Raw genomic sequence first — 15,439 nt, forward strand, 5'->3', positions numbered from 1 at the left:
CTGGAAATATTTCCATCCAGCTGGATAGGATGAACCTCCGGGAGCTCCCCAGTGGGAAGAGAGGTACACCCATGGAAGTTACTGCCTATAGAGCTATAGACTAACTTTTCCTCATAAAATTAATGAAGTCAGAGGATCAAGTGCACTTAATAAAAGGGGTGTAGGAGAAGGGAAGGTGATGGCTTCATTAGGGCTACTGGAGACCATGTGATAATAACCAGTAGTTACAGAACAGTGCCAGTTTGGTGGAAATATCCTTTTTTTCCCTATTGCTGGCAGCCCAGAAAATCTGAGATTAATGGCATAAGGTGCCTGCTCTCTAGTTTCATGGGGGAGATGGATATATGCCTAGTGTTGATGTAGCCTCAAAAGAGACTGAGTAATGAGCACCTAGCCACTGATGCAACCCTTTCTTTAACCATCCACTTACCAAGGGCTGGAATTAAAAGCACATTGGCCACTATTAACTGATGTGGCTATACTTCAGATGACCATGCTCAAAAAGAGTAGATATAGAAGATTAACAATAGTTACAACTTGGCAGTTGGCAATCACAGGTGGGAGCTTGTGAGACAAGATCATTGTCAACCTGTCCCTCAGCTTGTCCCAACGAGGACCTTGACTCTCTTTAGCTTCTCTAGAAGATGGATCAGTCAGTTTTAAATGGCAATAGATTTGGACCCAGCCAGAATTAGCTGCCACATTTTAATCAAGCCAAAATGGGATTGAGAACAACTGGTCAGAGACTCAAACTTCCATTAGGAGATTTGCTCCACTGCAACATCAGTTGGCTTTTGTTTGGGTGGCTACAGAAATGTTTGGGGGGGAAAAGGAAGTGGAAAAGAGACTTATGACTGGGTTCTCAGGTCTCCCCGAGTTACAAAATGGAATCCCCAATCGTGGGGTCTGGAACCTTCATTTAATGAGAAAGCTGAGGCCATGGGCTGACACCCTTCTAAGGTAGGTACCATGATTCCTGTCTTACAGAGGATGAGATGAGGCTTATGCCCAACTCCAAAGCCTATGTTTTTAACTACTGTGCAATACTGCCTACCTTCAAAGTCTTTATTTCATGGTCACAGGACAACCCTATAAATTGCAAAACTTTTTGAAATGACTAGGGACATAAGTTAAAAAAAAAAAAAGCACTGAAAGGGACCTGAGAAATTCTTCAGTCTAGCTCCCTATTTCCAGAGAAGAAACCTGAATTTGCTTCCCTATTGTCACACAGCAGCTTTACCAGAGAGAGTAGGAATTGAGATGTAATCCCTGGTTGTGTGCCATTCCTACTCTACAGCTGTCAGCTACCTGCATTAGGGCTAGAAACCAAGGAAGAGCACATTGATGGGGAGAAAAGTGTCTTGGAGGGGAAGGGATAGGAAGACAGTCAGTGACACCTGTCACATGTTGTGGGTTGAATTGTGTCCCCCGCCACCCAAATTTATTTGTTGAAAAATCTGAATTGCCACTACCTTAAAATGTAACCTTATTTAAAGATAGGGTCTTTACAGAGGGTAATCAAGTTAATGCCGTGACAGTGGATCCTAATCCAATATGACTGGTGTCCTCATAGAAGAAATGTGGACAGAGACAAAAAACGGAGGGAAAACCAGGTGAGGAGACATGGGGAAAAGACAGCCTTCTCCAAGCCAAAGAGAGATGCCTGAAGCAGATTCTTCCCTCACTGCTCTCAGAAGGAAGCAACACTGCCCACACCATTATTTTGAAATTCTAGCCTCTAGAATTATGATGAGACAATAAATTTCTGGATCTAAGCTACCTGGGTTTTGTGATACTTTGGCAGCCCCAACAAACCACTCCAGCAGAGAACTTGGAAGTGTCCGAGGAGGGGTGATGGACTCGTTGGAGAAGCAAGAGAAAAAAGAAGAGGCTAAAATGACAAAATCACAGGTGAGGAGAAAGAGACCTGGCCAGAGAAGTCAAGGATTAGCCAAGTGGAAACCAACAGAAAGGGAAGTGGAGTTCATTTTTAATTTTAGATAGAGAATCTAGGTGTAGAAGGGGATTTGGGGGCACTCAGCTGCTACGGAGGCCACTGGAGTGTGGGCTGTCCTCACCATCACTGTCCTATGGTGCCCAGCACACTTTAGGAGGCAAGTCCTTAGGGTATTACTTGCTTGAGCCAACTTGATGTGCTTGTGGCCTCCAGTGAGCACAGGCTCACACAAACCGAAGTACAAGTGGAGTCCAGTGGTTATGTGCATGCTCTGGAAGCAGAGCATCCAAGTGCAGTTTTGCCCTCTCTAGCCTTCAGCCTCGGTGCCTGTTTCCCCCTCATCTATAAAAGGAATAATGTCACCATCAACCGCATGGGGTTATGATGAAGAGTCAAGAAGATAATGTGTGTGAAGCGTTTCAGTAAACTGTACCTGTTGTTATGAGTGGTGTTTATCATAATTTTTTAGATTTTGTTTACTTAGAGAGCGAGAGCGCGTGTGCCTGTGAGTTGGGCGAGAGGCAGATGGAGAGACTCTTAACTATGCAGATCACCGATGAGTGGGGAGCCTGAGCCTGGGCTGGGCCCCACACCCATCAGATCATGATTTGAGCAGAAACTAAGATTCCCATGCTTAACGGACTGAGCCACGTAGGCACCCCTTGGAGGTATTTATTATAACAATATTTCTTCTCATGCTTCAAATTCAAAGAAGTACTAGATAGCAGCCCTCCTTCCAATGCTGGGCACGAGCACCACTGTACCCGGAACCACCATTGTTATTAGAGGTTTAGGACACCGGCAGGCCTCAGGTGCTAAGAGGAAAAATAACATCGAGGATGGGATCTGAGAAAATTCATGCCAAATGGGCATCGCAGGGATGCAGAACCCCTCAAAACCACAGCGAGGGCTGAGTAGGCTCCACCGGCTCCGAGAACTTGGCAGGTGAACATTGCCCTTGAGTTAACGGTGAGTGTGCATTGTGCTCTAACTATACCCGGTTTGATTAGTCCAGGGTTGCTTCACGCCGGGGCATTGCAGAAGTCCAGACAAGAGCCTTCCCCTGCCAGGGCCTGTGGCGAAACCCCATGTGGGGACCGTGGTGAAATCGGGTTAAACGGGGCTCCGCAAGTGGGTGCCAAAAAAAAAAATAGGCAAAGGAAGCCCTCCCGCCAGCAGGGTCCCTCCCTGCAGAAGCCCCCAACCCCCGTCCGCCACGAAGTCAGCAGGGCAGGCCATGGGGGGGGCGGGTGGAGGATGCGAAAGGGCGTCCTCCTGTCCCCGTAGCCACGGGACCCCAGGGCTAGCCAGGCTTCTAGGGTGAGGCTCTACAATCTACCCGTTGCCTTTCCATAGACTCGCTGTCAAGTCGAAGGCTGGCGAAGGGCTGAGCTGGCTCGCGGCCTCCCTGCACCCGCCAGCAGGCAGCGGGGCTCGCGCGTAGCCAGACGCTAGGCGGGCACGCGTCGGGGGCGGGGCCCGCGGATGGGCGGGGCGGGGCCTGCCGGTGGGCGGGGCCTGCGGACGGGCGGGGCGGGGCCTGTTGGTGAGCGGGGCCTGCGGACGGGGCGGGGCCTGCGGACGGGCGGGGCGGGGCCTGCCGGTGGGCGGGGCCCGCGGACGGGGCGGGGCGGGGCCTGCGGGGCGGGCGCGGCGGGCGCACCGGGAGCAGCTCGGCTCGGCGGCGTTGGAGGCTGGGGCGCAGCCAGGGCGTAGCGGCTACGGCGGCGCCCTTAAATAGCATCCGGCGCGGGCGCTGGCCAGGCAGTGGGGCTGCGGTGACAGCCGGCGGCGTAGCGGCCCGGCCAGGCGAGGAGGTGAGTGCTCTAGCGGCGGGGAGCCGCGTCGGCTCCGGCTCCGGCTCCGGCTCCGGCTCCGGCTGCGGCGCGGCGGAGGTGCGGGGCTCGGGCTGCCCCGCCGGCCCAAGCCCGGGAGGCGGCGGCGGCGGCGGCGGCGGCGGCGGCCGCGGCGGAGACGCGTGAGGCGCCCCTCGGCTCCCGGGCCCTTGCGCTGTTCCGGCCTCTGCGCCCGGCTCCCCGTGCGGCGGCGGCAGCCGAGGCCTCCGGGCCGCTTCCTGTGCTGCGCCGGGGATGCCCGGCCGCCGTTTCCCGCGGGGCTGGTGCCCGGAGGGGCCCGGGTGACGCGCGCCTGGGACCGGCCCCCGGCCTGTGTGGCGGCGGCGACCGGCCCGGCCCGGAAGCGGGCCCCCGGGCGCCAGCTGGAGGGCTGATCCCGCGGGGCTGCGGCGGGGGGCTCCGGGCCTCGGGCATCCCTCCCGGCCCCGCGGCAGGGCTGGCCGGGCGCTCTCGGACCGCGCCCGGAGCCGGACCGTGCTGCCACCCCGGGGTGACGGTGGCCCCTGCGCCGAGCGCCTGCTTGCAGGAGGCTCCGCTGCAGCATCCGAAGCCCGCTGCCAAATGCAGAAATTCTCGCGGTGCCTCCCGGGGAGTGCCCGGAGCCGCCGCTCGCAGCCGCGTTGGAGGCATTGATGTACCGAGCCTGGTTTTTTTTTTTTTTTGAGATTAGGAAGCAAGAAATGACTCCTATCACCTGCAGCGTAGACGGAGAGTGGTGGCCAGTGACTCTAACGGACACGTGGACTAGAACCTAGAGACGGACGGTAAACCGTGTGCGTGTTAGAGTCTCAGACCCCTTCCCCACCCCACCTACCTTCAAGGTTACGGGGCTTAATTAAGGAAGACCCTTGTTAACAGTGCTCCCTGCCTTTTAAAAGTGAAGACTTTTAAACGTCTTCTTGATGCAGGAGTATCCCAAAGTGCCTCGGACGGTCAATACCCTTCCTTTTATTATTTATTTATCTTTTTGGCCTTTGCTTAGCATGAGAAAAAAAAAACAAACAAACATGCAGTCTCCTTTTCTGACACAGATTTCATCTGCGATGAAATTTGCTTAACCCAAGCAAAAAGTCGGTTCAGAGATTTCTGATTGATTCTGCACTTTCAAGTAGAGACGGCAGGTTAGGATGCAGAGGCGTGGGGTCGAGGAGGTCGAGCTTTTAAAGGAAATCTTGCTTCCCATCATTGTGGAGCCAGCCTTTGGAGACGATCTTTCCTGTCCTCGCTCAAATGGGAGAACCCATTCCCGGTCTGAAACTTGACTCTGTATTTGTCAAACGACTGCATTAGGCCAAGGCCTTTCATAAGCTAGTAAGACTCTATGACTGGAAGACGAAAAATACTTAAGAATAGCAAACCTCTACCTCCCTTCCTACTTAAAATAATATGGACATACTATAGACCGCGTATCATAGACCTCTGTCTTCTGCATTTGCTGTAAACAGAGAAGACCTTTTTAAATCACCCTGCCCCTCAAAATTATAAGCATTTTGTATATGTGCTGCCGAAGCGAGCACAAAATTATAAGCATTTTGACCTGCTTCCTTCCTGTTTCTGTTATGCGTATGTTGGCAGTATTTTTATTATTATTATTATTGCAGGCAACCTGACTAAAAAGAGATCTCTGGGCTTTTTAATTTGGGGCCTTTAAGAGATAGCTAGTTGTGACAAATGCAGATGAGGACAGGTTTCTGTTTGTATCCTAGAGGTTGGAGTTTTCCTGGCTACCTCTCTTTTGAATGAAGTTGGAAATAACTGAGAGTGTACTAGCACGTCACAGTGTCATGCTCTGTGGCCAGGCCTTACTACATCTTTCCTTCTTGATGTGGCTGTCTTGTGAAAAATGGATGTGTGCAGAAGAGGGGCGGGGGAAAGATCAGATGGTTTTGTCATCACAGCTGGGGATTTCTCTTCGCTCCCTTCAAGTTTCACTTTTCTGGAAAGAGCAAGACCAGGAATACTAGTAATTTCTAGATGTTGGTCCTCAGTAACCTGAGATGAATATACAATTTTTAAGGTCAGTTGCTGAGTTTATGGTGCCAGTTTGCCACCTGAAGCATATGTCCGTTATCCTTTGGCACTTACTGTCCCTTATATCCAAATTCTGTTGAGTTAGGACCCATTAATAACGTTTTATGAACAGTATTGTTTGGATGATGCACTGGGTTAGCCACTTGTATTAGACAGAGGAACTTCCTTTATGGCAGCTCCAAGCTGTTGGTATCCTATGGCCTAACTTGAAATCAGTAAAAATCAGTTTTTACTGAAGGTGGTCCCTCCAACTTAGGGAGACAGACACGTTAGGGTCACTTTTCTTTGACATTCCTGCCTGGAGAGTACATCTCACTGAACAGAGCTGATCTGAAGCTGCCAGTGGTTGAGTTTAAATTTTAATATTATCCTACTTCAAGGGGCTCTGGGAGCTTGCTTGCTTGCTTGCTTATTTATTTATTTATTTATTTGAGAGAGAGAGAGAGAGAGAGAGAGAGAGAGAGAATGAGAGTTAGCCCTAGCAGGAAGGAGGGGGAGAAGGAGAGAGAATCTGAAGCCGACTCTGCCCCGACTGCAGAGCCTGAGGCTGGGCCCCATCTCACAACCCTGAGATCATGACCTGACCTGAAACCCAGAGTCCCAGTGCTTGCTTAACTGACTGGGCCACCCAGGTGCTCCTGGAGAGCTTTTGAAGAAACATGAGTTTGTAAAGTTTATGAACGAGAACGGAGGCAATTTTACCAGTGGTTGTGGCTGTGACTCAGATTGTCACTTTATCTCCAGTTCCTTACCTAGAATATGAAATGACAACTCATAGGAATTTCTGGTTTGTGTAAGCCCAAGTGAGAACAAAATTTGAGAAAGTTGCCCAGACCACAGTGACAAGAGAAAACTATGGCATAGTCTCTGTTAGGTTCCTTTTTCTGCTTTTTTCCATCCTGACATTTATAAGTTCTTGAGCGAATTGTAACCTTTGTGGACTCAAGAGGGGACAATGAAATATGATGCGAGCCTTCCTAGAAATGGACAAAAACAGGTGGAGGTGAGCACTCTGTTGCCCTGTGCTGCCTGTCTAGAAGAATACCTTTGGCTGGAGGCAGATGTCTTATCTCCACAGTCTAGGATTTCAAAACTGGTGGCTCCGTGTAAGCACCTGGGCTAATTCTCTCTATGAATTAGTGCCAGTCTTCAAGTTTTAAATGAAAATGTGAAAGCTGTCTAATATCTAAATCAAAATCATTTGCCTCAGAAAACCTATATATATGTGTGTATATGTATATAAAATATAAAACATATACATAGTATGTAAATATGAAAGTATTTAAATTATAATAGGGATGCAGGCCGCCCAGGTGGCCCAGCAGTTTAGCGCCACCTTCAGCCCAGGGTGTGATCCTGGAAATCCAGGATCGAGTCCCACGTCAGGCTCCCTGCATGGAGCCTGCTTCTCCCTCTGCCTCTGCCTCTGCCTGTGTCTGTGCCTCTCTCTCTCTCTGTGTCTCTCATGAATAAATTTTAAAAAAAGCTAAAAAAAAATTAATAGGGATGCATGCTTTTATTGTAAGAATTATATTGAAAGAGGAATATTATATATTATATGCTTTTTGTAACAGGAATTTATGCTTATAGAAAATTTGAGAGCTATAAAAAAAGGCCTTCAAGAGAATAAAACACTTTTTTTAAAAAAGATTTTATTTATTTATTCATGAAAGACCCAGAGAGAGAGAGGCAGAGATGTAGGCAGAGGGAGAAGCAGACTCCCCATGGGGAGCCCGATGTGGGACTCGATCCCAGGACCCTGGAATCATGACCTGCACCAAAGGCAGATGCTCAACCACTGAGCCACCCAAGTGCCCCAAGATTAAAACACTATTAACATTTTTCTGTTATTGCCAAAAAGTTTTTTTCTACATTGAGCGTATAGTTTCCATTGAAGATAAAAAGTTTGATAACTTAATTTTAATCGCCTAAGTTATATTGTGAACATTTCTCCATGTTGTTACCTACTCTCCAAAAGATGAATTTTGAGGATGACTGCATGATGTGGTGTATGGGATACATCCCAATTTATTTACCCTTCTCCTGTCGTTGGATATATATATTTTAAAGATGTATTTATTTGAGAGAAAGAGGGCACAAGCATATGTGAGTGGGGGAAGAGAGAATCCTCAAGCCAGACTCCCCTTGGAGCACAGAGCCCAATGTGGGCTCCATCCCAGGACCCCAAGATCGTGACCCGAGCCAATCTCAAGAGTCGGATGCTCAACTGACTGAGCCACCCAGGCACCCCTCTTGTTGGATATTTAAGAATAACTATTTCAGAAAGTTTGCCAACCTTCTTATATATTTAAATTCTCTTTTTAAAAAAACGATGGCATGTTCTGCTCTACAACTGTTGAAATTGACAGTGATTTGAAAATTACTTTTGTTCGGGAATGGTTTTCATGGGCTTTTGGGTGCACGGGTTCTAGTCAGAAGCTGCCGAAATAGGGGTTTCATGGTCTGGAGAGACAAATGGAAAAAAATAAGGCGTCAGAAGAGGAAATGGAGATTGCTTGTTGGTACCACGTCCTCTTTCTGGAAGGCCTTCTGATGAACGTGTATTGTCTGTCCACATGCCCAGTTTCAGCTGCGGAAGAGATTGGTTACTTTCCCCTCAGCTTCATCATGAGAGAAATGTCCATATATCTGAGGCCCAAATACCTCGAATACCGCTTATTCTTTTAATAACTAGAGTAAAGAGAAAGTTGCTACAGAGCCTAGTTTCTCCCTCAAGGCTCAGCTGTCAACTACAAAGCAGAGCAGGGTCAGCTGACTAACCTGTGGCTGCAGCTCGGCCAGGGAGGCTCGGGCCGTGATAGGTGGTGATAACAGCCAACAGCGCCAGTGCTCCTGAGGCGTTAGCCCACTTAATCCCCTGGACAACCCTGGAAGGTAGGGCCTACTATAATTCCTGTTCTACAGTGCAGGGATTAGGTCACCCACACCAAGACTTGAACCTACACAGTTAGACCTCAGGGTCAGAGCTCCTAATTAATTGGCTCTGCTTCCTCCCTAGAGCTGGAAGGGTTCTTAGTCCCAGGAGTGTCTGGAAAATTCCGGGTTACCTAGCTAGGAGCAAGCCTGAGGACAGAGCTGGTTCTTTTTCCGTGTCATTGCTCCTTGATACTTCCCTGTCTCATTTTTACACTCTGTCTTGCTACCACCAGAGCGCTGCAGATGACAACAGATTTTGATTCGGCTTGGTTCGGGGAGTGGCCAGATCACCTGCTACGCAGCTCTGGCCTTCTAGAGATCTAAAGAGTAAAAGGCTTTGCCTGCCCTGGAAGCTGTTCTCATAAGGCTTGGCCGACAGCCGAGGTGCAAGGTTACTGCATCAAGTGTGTAGAAGGCAGAGAGCACGTGGCTGGGAACAGGGACCCAGGCTTAGCAGGGATGGCCGAGCCTCACTCACTTCAGGAAGAGATCAGCCTCACCGTGGCACACGGATTTGCTTTCTGCTGTGTATCTGAGGGTACTTTTAATCAGAAGAGACTTTCTCAGCACGTTAGAGCCAAGGAAACAGAAGTGTGAATTTTCAGGGTTTGAAGGCACAGCGGGATGATCTAGTGGGTATGGGTGCCTTTTTTTTTCCAGTACAATTTTAGGCAGAACCGCAAGACATCAAATAAAAGCAGGACTGCCACAGTTGAAGGGGGCAGGGGCGGGAACCCCAGCGTACGCACGTACGCTTGCTTCCTCTGGCTCCCTGTCTCAGGCACCTCCAAATGACCCTAGGCTCCCAGAACACTGAAATAGCCGAACTTGCTCTCTTGGCTAGACCCATTGTGTGGGAAATGAGTGACTTTGCCCAAGTTACACAACCTGTGTTCTCCTCTGGCCATCACACAGTGGATTTTTGTTCCTGGGCCCTGGGCCTGTTCGGGGAATGACCAGATCTTCATGTAGTCCTTGATTTGGGCCCTGCAAACTGCTTTTCCTAAAACTACTCTTACTCTCTGTATAGTATTGCACAATACATACCACTTCTTCCTTTTTCTCCTTGGCGTCACTGCCCAATCCATAGCCTGTCACCTCTGGTTTAGACAGCAGAGACCCTTCGTTAGAGAGAGAGAGAGAGAGAAAGGCTGATTCCTTTTCCTAATGCAGAACTCTGAGTGAATCCCTCCTCTGCCCAGAAGCCTTCCAGGGCTCCCTCCAGAAGGCCTCAAGTCTTTATTTAGCTTGGCTCTTAAAAGCTTTTAGTCTGGTTCCAACTTGCTGTTTCCCGTGCCTCTCCCAAACCACCGCATCATGGGACTTCTGGAAGGCAGACTGGAAGCACAGGGTTGCCTCAAGATCTCTGCATCCCAAGACTCTATCCGTGAGCTCTCTCTTCAGCCTGACTGGCCTCCCTGTGTCCTGGAAGGGCCTCATGGACCATGTGCATTAGGGTGACCTGTCTGTGATTCCTCATGCCACCCTTCTTCCTCATGGCCCTGCTCCTTAGAGACTCCAGATCACTCACTGGAACTCTAGGCTGACATTCAGCTAGCTGGGATGTGCTGGCAGCCACAACAATGGTTAAAATGCCCAAACACCCCCATATCGGTTAGGAATAGCTGCTACCCCAAGTGCCCCCACCCCTAATTCAGATTCTAGAGAGTTAATGCCTGCTCCGTCCAAGGATCTCCTGAGCATGTTCTGGGGCAGTGGCCTTCTTCTTTCCCAATTGGTTGATGCCTGGCTGTACTGGTTATTCAGTGTTTAAATAGCACCCTTCCCTCCCTCCTTCATTTGCCTTTCATGTGAGCATATCTTCGTCCCTCACATAGGCTCCTCAGCCACATTCTAGGCCTTTGGGCACTTAATAGATCTAGTCATTGTCATTTGTGTGTTCTCAGCAGCTTAACATGAGACCTTACTGCTAGTCAGCACTTAATATCGTCTGATGATTGCTTGAGAGCAGGAGACGTTCCAATGGTCAGGTGTCCTGTAGAAGGGGGTCATTGACAGGAATATACATTTCAGTGTTCCAGGTTTGTATATTATACTGGGCAAGCTTAGATCTTATAGCTAAGATCAAGGCATTGAAAATCACTAGACCAAAGCCTGAACTTTCATTGGGTTGACCTTAGTGTCTAGGAGTACATCTGAGGGATCTCTCTCAGGGTACGTTCAGAGCCGTTTGAACAGCAGGTGGTTGTAGGCCTTGCAGGATGTGGGCGGGAGGCAGATCAGTGTCAAGTTCTAGATAATCTTACATAACTGTACTGGAGTCTTCATTTACCTGGTATTCCTACTTAAAAACCGTACCTTGTTTCTGTGCCACTAGGGCAATCAATGGTCCAGTAGCTCTGTGTTCCTTCTGTAGGGACAGTTACCCACACTGTGCCTCCGGCAAGCTTCTGAGGTACTCCAGAATGTGGAGCTGGCAGGAAACTAGACCGTTAAGCAGTCCAACCAACTACCTCACAGAAGACAGTACCAAGGTCCAGAAAGGTGTGGCTAAGAGCCCAGAGACAATCTGGGCTCCGAAGACAGAGCCAGCCTGTGTTTTCCTCTCCTGACAGGATTCGGAGATGAGCACCACTCATGCCAGCACCTCTCCAGGGTGTAGGTGGGCCGAGGATTCTTAGCCCTTGAGGCAGGGGCTGAAGCTTGGGGCTCCCCAGGAGAGACCCCTCAGATGAGGCCAGCCTTTTAGTCTGCCATGGACCTGAGGCCTTGATTCTTTTTCCTCCACACTGGCTGTCCCAGTCCATTTGGGCTCTCATGCTTGGCCAGGTGACGCCACTGGCATCGTCATGCCGTCTCCAGGACACTTCTTTCCCTCATGGGCAACGTTTAATATCTCTGTCTCCCTCTTAGATGGCAAGTGTGTGTGCAGGCTTTGGCAGGAACTGTACGCTGCCGCCTAGCTGTGGCAAGCTTTTCATGGTTCTCCAGTTAGCACTTTTATTTATTGCCTCCCATACTCAAAAACTGACAGGCAGGTGCCCAGAGAATTTGCAGGTTCTGCTCAGTTAGTGGTCTCCAAAATGGGATACACGTGCCCCACGGTGGGGGTAGACCATCTAGGTTTCAGAGTGTATATATTAGAACTTCTGTAGATATTTATTTATTTATTCATTTATTTATTTACTTACTTATTTATTTATAAAAGATTTTATTTATTCATTCATGTGAGACACAAGGGTGGGGGCAGAGACATAGGCAGAGGGAGAAGCAAGTTCCCTGCAGGGAGTCTGATGTAGGACTCGATCCCAGGACCTGGGATCACGACCTGAGGCAGAGACAGACGCTCAACTGCTGAGCCACCCAGGCGTCCCTGTAGATATTTTATTTTTTAGCTTAGATTCATATATGTATATTTTATAATGTTTGGAAAATATTTGCAAGTGTCTAGAGTTTATAAGTGAGTGTACTTATATATTAGGGATGCATTTATTTATTATTTTGGATGCCCTATAAAAAGTTTAGAGAACCAGAAAATTAAACTGCTTCTCTACATCAGCATGGCAAGATATCTCTAAATGCCATTTAAAAAAAGGGAGAGAGAGAGAGAACTCAGTTTGTCAGTTAAGGGGGGGGGGGGAATCAAAAGTTCTTTGTGAAACTTAAGTTGTGATTCATGTCAAATTGGCCTTGGACTTAAGGAGAATCATGTTAAATACAGAGTGTGTGTGTGTGCGTGTATATATATATATTCATGAGAGATTTTATTTATTCATTTATTTAAGATTTTATTTATTCATGAGAGACACAGAGAGACAGAGACATAGGCAGAGGGAGAAGCAGGCTCCCCGCGGGGAGCCCAATGTGGGACTCGATCCCAAGACCCCGGGATCATGACCTGAGCCAAAGGCAGATGCTCAACCACTGAGCCACCCGGGCGTCCCAAATCCAGAGTCTCTTGACTTTGGATCCAAAGCTTGACAATGTAGACACTGCATTAGGATGAAACTTTTTATTTTTATTTTCTTTTAAAAAGATTTTAGTTATTTGAGAGAGAGAAAAAGAGCAGCTGGAGGGAGGGGCAGAGGGAAAGAGAGAAGTGGATTCCCCGCAGAGCAGGGAACCCAATATGGGGCTCCATCCCGGGACCCCGAGATCATGATCTGAGCCAAAGGCAGATAGATGCTTAATCAAGTGAGCCACACAGGTGCCTTAGGACAAAGATTTTATTAATTTTTTTCTGTTTTATTCACTCCTGTGTCCCCCGAGTCTGGAGCAATATGTGATACAGAGTGCATACACGGTAAATATTCTCAAATTGAACATTTAGATCTTTTCTAGTGTAACAGTTAAATATCATGCTGGGTATGGCACTTCGTGTCAATATTTAGGTTGGCTTTCTTTGTTGAAACCTTCAATCTGTTGGCAGGATGCAGCACATGTGTCAGTTTTACACTCAGCAAATCGGTTCCCAAAGCTGTAGGATCATAGCGCCGGATGGGGCTCAGAAGTGTCACCTGAATGATAAGATAGATGTGTGCAATTTGCTGTAAAATCATTTTTAAAACAAATAGGTGTGAAATAAAACAATATTAGCAAGATACTGATCGTGATTAAAGCTGAAGCTGGGATTTGGGGCACATATATGGCCTTCTCATACTATTCTATATACTTTTGAATCCATGTAGGAATTTTCACAATAAAATTTAAACACGACATAAGGGGAAAATAGACACCCCAAAACTAGTGTTGCTTGTTCAGGCAATAGCCAGATGAGACGATCTCTTTCTGCCTTCCCTTCTTTTAAACACCACGTTGTCATTTTTCAGCAGTCCTCCGCAACTTGTTGGATTCATTTTGTTTTCAGAATCCCTGGGACCAGCCATCTCCTCCCCTGGTTACCCGAACTCTCGGAGGTATTCTAGCCCTTGGCCCGCGCTGGTGGCCAAGTGCTCCCCTTCCCTCCTCCTACGATTCAGATTCAGCCGTGTCGGGATCTCACGTGTCACTTCCTCCAACACCACTGAAACTTAGAGATCACCACGGGGCCCCGCGCCCCGCGCTCTTCCGAGGCTCTGTTTGGCCTTGAGGAAGCCCACAGTGGAAGAAGGTTTGGTGGGTCTCCCTTCATCCCTGCTTTTCAGGGGCCTGGCAGTTGGGCGCTGAAATCTGTAACCACTCAAGGGCCCCTGTCCGGGAGCCCCTGGCCTTCCTCCATCTGCGTGGACACGTGTCTGTGGGTCTGTCTCCCCCTACCCTGGGTGGCTGAGCCAAGCCCCTGGTTTCTCCATCCCTCCGAAACAGCAGTCTATTTTAAGAGGTGTAAGTAACTCTACCCGACCTGGTGTGCCTTCAGCCGTCTTATCCAGGTCACCGCTATTTGATCGTTGTGACCTCCGTGAGCAGCAAGGACTGGGCCTGGTTCTTTTCGGTCTCCTGCACCGGGCCGTGCCCCGGTGGGGACACGAGATACTCTGCAGGGGACAGGCCTCTGCTGCCAGCTGTGGCCTAGCCTGAGCAGGGCCCACGCATCCGCCACCCTGGGTCATGGCCCCGTGCTGTGTGACCAGCCAGCTGCCCCGGCCCTGCCGGCCAGCCCGGGCGGGCTCTCAGGCTGTTTGCCGACCCCTGCCTGTCTCTGCAGGCTGGCACCCTGCTCTCTGGAAGCCTGCCTCCACCCTCCCGCCCATATGTAGTGCTTTCTCCCTCCCGAAGCCCTCTGCCACTTACTTCTTCATGTTCTGTCTGGATAGTGTGGTCACATCTTTTTTGCAGGTGTGTGTGTGTGTGTGTGTGTGTGTGTGTGTGTGTGTTTTAAAGATTTTGTTTATTCATGAGAGGCACAGAGAGAGAGAGGCAGAGACACAGGCAGAGGGAGAAGCAGGCTCCCTATGGGGATCCCGGTGTGGGACTCAATCCCAGGGCCCCAGGATCACGACCTGAGCCAAAGGCAGACGCTCAACCCCTGAGCCACCAGGCGTCCCTCGCAGGTGTGTTTGTTTTCACCCATACCCCAAACTCACTGAAGGCAGAGGAAGTGCCACAAGTGCTGTGACCTCATGCTGCTGGTCTTCTGGCTCAAGGGATCAGGGAGAGTGGGGTTTCCCGCCACGATTTGGTTCATTAACCTGTTGGCAGGATGCAATGGATGTGTCAGTTTTACTCCCGGCAAATCAGTTCCCAAAGCTGTAGGATCGTAGTGTGGATGGGCTTTCTTTCTCAAGGGGACCCTTCTGTAGGAGTCAGTGGCTGTTCCAGAGTCCAGCAGAGGGCAGCCAATGAGGGCCCAGGTCTGTATTATCTGGGAGGGGCTTCTGTGCCATCTGTCTGGCTCCTAGAAGGAGAGTTGCCACCCTAAGCCGTTTTCTGGAGCAGGTGGGAAATATGTATATATATATATATATATATATATATATATATATATATATATATATATATATATATAAATGAACTGACTTGACCCGATGATATCTTTTTCATCTTGAGCAATAAGCAAATAATAACAAAGTACACAGAATGAGAAAATCACAGAACAACTACCTACATGCCACGTAGAACAGACAGTTTTGTATGTGGCCGGTTTTCTTCCTGTGTCGTGCTGTCGTCTGGAGTTCCTGGGTGGAGGTGGAATCCTGTTACTTAGTCCCGAACGGCAGGGCCATGTGGCCATCCATTGCCTTCTCTAGCGTCTTCTTGG

At 49.1% G+C, this 15,439-nt stretch overlaps 1 protein-coding gene across 2 annotated transcripts in view; it reads left to right on the forward strand.

The window, feature by feature from the left end:
- The first annotated feature begins 3,606 nt into the window (after nucleotides 1-3,606).
- The window catches only part of ACSL1 (acyl-CoA synthetase long chain family member 1), a 70,469-nt gene continuing 58,636 nt past the window's right edge, over nucleotides 3,607-15,439 (forward strand). Inside the window, exon 1 of one of the 2 annotated variants that reach the window (XM_049095191.1) lies at nucleotides 3,607-3,774. The gene's annotated coding sequence lies outside the window, so the exon portion shown is untranslated. The remainder of the gene's footprint in view (nucleotides 3,775-15,439) is intronic. The other variant, XM_025471816.3, reaches the window with a different exon arrangement.

This window comes from Canis lupus, chromosome 16 (genome assembly GCF_003254725.2).
Source record: "Canis lupus dingo isolate Sandy chromosome 16, ASM325472v2, whole genome shotgun sequence".
NCBI classification, from domain to species: Eukaryota; Metazoa; Chordata; class Mammalia; order Carnivora; family Canidae; genus Canis; species Canis lupus.